This window comes from Leptonychotes weddellii, chromosome 1 (genome assembly GCF_054177405.1).
Source record: "Leptonychotes weddellii isolate Sample4059 chromosome 1, ASM5417740v2, whole genome shotgun sequence".
NCBI classification, from domain to species: Eukaryota; Metazoa; Chordata; class Mammalia; order Carnivora; family Phocidae; genus Leptonychotes; species Leptonychotes weddellii.
Window position 1 is genome coordinate 88,845,279 of NC_138369.1, and position 3,096 is coordinate 88,848,374.

Consider the following 3,096-nt stretch of genomic DNA (forward strand, 5'->3'; position numbering starts at 1 on the left):
TATTTTTTGTGGGAGTGTTTTTGAGAGTAAGACATTGCCTTAGTTGAGAAATTAGATCATATAAACACCTGAAATATGAAGTCTGAACATATATAGTGAACAAAATGATCATCATTGCATTTATATTTTGATAGTCTGTAAGATGCATATTTTAAAGTAATTTTTTCTTTTCGTAAGAAAAAGATATATACAAGAAATATTTATAGCCAACATACTCATAAGACTGGCCATCAAGAAACTGTTCTGATCTTTGAAGTAAGACTTGTATTCTGATCATTGAACATTCACTCTTGTTGATCAAAGGCAAACCAGTTATCAAAAGAAGAAAGAAAAACTAGGTCAAAGGTGAAAAACAAAATGGGGAATAAACTAAAAGAAAGTATCTCTCATTCCTAGCTCATTAGTTAATCATGTGTTTTTTTAAAAAAATATTTTAAATGTTTTATTCATTGTAAGATACCATGTATTATACTAGTTTTCATCAATTTAGACCCAAGAACAGAATTCATGGTGATCTATATTAGTAAACAATGATTAGCAATAGTCGCGCCTCGGATACACCTCATTGGCTACGATACTGCCACTGCGCATTTGAAATCTGACAGTCAAATGGAAGGAATATTTCATAATAGTGGAAATGAGGTAATCTTGCAACTCTGAATTTACCCAGAATTTATAAATTATATTTACTGATAGCTATTATATATATTCATGCAACATGGATAAATAATTGAACCCTAACTTTAACATTGTGTATATGTATTCAATGCCATGGTAGAGACTGTCTAGTAATTTGCAAATGGTTCTGACCTTGAGCGCTAGAAATCCTAAATCTTCCCTGAGTTTGAGCTATTCCTGACTTACTCAAAGTGGATGTGTGAAGGGTGCCTAGATGACTCAGTTGGTGGAACATGCAATTCTTGATCTCCCAGTTGTGAGTTCAAGCCCCACGTTGGGTGTAGAGTTAACTTAAAAAAAAAAAAAAAAGTGGATATATGAGTGTGTGTTGTGGGAAGGAGGAGAGGAGAAAGGGGATATTGAGAAGGTGTCCTGATGGGGAAGTCACTGATCACAGACCAGGGTATGGCTCCCACCTGCACTGTCTTGAGTCTGGGATATGGAGAATGCCATGTAGCCATGGCTTGGATATTGACCTTTAATGATTGTAGATTAATGAGGAGACTGGAGCTACTTGCTGAAGGATGTTATTTTAGGAGAATCCTAAACAAAGCGTCATTATAAGCAAACTACAGAGTATTGTATGTCTTCAGTCTTTTCTATTATTTCCTACAATTCATTGTGACCTAACTTCTCTCAGTCTTTCATCTGCCTCATTTTTATCATTTATTGGCTTTCATCCCCATGTCTCTCACTACTGTGAAGAGTTCTGCACAGGGTTGAGAATTTTCTTTTCCACTCTGCATTCTTATCTCTGTCTTTGTGCTTGACTCATACAAAAATGGACTAAAATTTCCTGAATCACTTCAATTTTATTGAGTTAAATCTTCCGTTCATTTCAGCCATGGATCAACCACTGTCCTTCTTTAGGTCATGCCAACATTTTGAACAACTGAATATCTTTAACAAGTCCCCTCATCATCATTTCCTTGATTTCATATCTTTCACTCCTTCATTCTTCCAACATCCTTTACTTTCTAAAGGTATTTGTTCTCCTCATTATGACTTTTGATCTTTTCATTTTTTTTTAGTTCTCTTAATATGTTTCCTGCTCTATGCCTTAGATTATACCATTCTTTCTGTTCAGAATATTATATCTCTATTGAGATATTCTTCAGTATCTAAAGATCATTTTGAATGGCACATACCTGAAGTATTCTCTGATTTCTTTAGTTACAATAAAAAGAAAAGAAAACAAAAGAAACCTTTACATTTACAAGGTGCTTTCTTCTACAATATTTTATTTTGCTATCACAATAACCTTGTGAGGTTACATGCTGCTGTTTTATCCATTTTACAGAGAGCTAGGTGGCTGGTCTACAGATGAGGTTTTACTCCTTGTTCAGTGCTCTTTCTGCTAACACAGTCCTGCCAGAACCAATTTTCAGAACTTGTTTAGTGTATTACTTGCATGATTCAATGATACTTAACATATAGTAGTTTATTATGTAGTTATTTTTATACATGTAAGAGCTCCTGCTTCTATTTTTTAAGCTCTAGATAATGTCTTAATTTCCTTTAGAGTCCCAAAGCAACTGCCCCAGTGCCTTAAACATGGAAGATGCTCAATATATATTTGTTGAATAGATGAACAAATTAATTATAGGACACTACAAAAGATAGAGGGTTGGAAGCCAGAGCCAGGATGCAGAGCAACATGCTTTCACAATACTATTTTGTAAGTAAAACAATTGAGGCTTAAAGAGGGCAAAAGGTTTCTTGGGGTCACATCACAAATTAGGAACAGAATTAAAAAGAAAATGCAGAGGCCCTGAGGTTCCACTCTGCTGCTTAGTCACTGAATCTTTCTTCTTTTCAGCTTTCAGTCATGGCTCTCTGTCTAGATTGAAAAAAAAAAAGATTCGTTTATGGAAAATGGTGCATATAGTGTGACGGGGAATGAAAGTCTGGCCCCACAACATTTCCATATGCCCTTAACAAGATCAGCTGTGTTTAGCATCTTTCTTTATCAATTTTGCCCACTTCATGATCTTTCAGGTTAAAATATGGTCCTTACTTCAATAGATTCCCATAAATATGGGATATTATGAAGATTAGTGATGCAAGACACATAATATCCTGCAAGTTCCACAGAAGAAAGGTATTACATAAATACAAAGCATGATTATTTTTTCCACTAGCAACAGGACTAAGCTTACCAACACATAGTTCACGGGCTGCTGAGCCACCAGCAGATGATATACACTTTTTCCTGTACGTGGATTAAAGTGGCAAAAATTTCCCTTGGGATATTTGGACCATTTACTACACTTAAGGTATTTTTTTTTTCTGGGGGTGGGGTGGGGTGGGTGGTATGTTAGTGATAGAGCAAAAGAGTTAGAAGTGAGATTAATTTCAGATCAAAACATGTATAGAAGGTCAAACAGGAAAACAAGTATAAAGAAATAAGTACAAAGC

The 3,096-nt window shown here is 35.0% G+C and overlaps 1 pseudogene; it reads right to left on the reverse strand.

Annotated features, from left to right (window-relative positions):
* Positions 1–463: 463 nt before the first annotated feature.
* LOC115944525 (U4 spliceosomal RNA) lies at positions 464–595 on the reverse strand (annotated as a pseudogene).
* Positions 596–3,096: the final 2,501 nt, after the last annotated feature.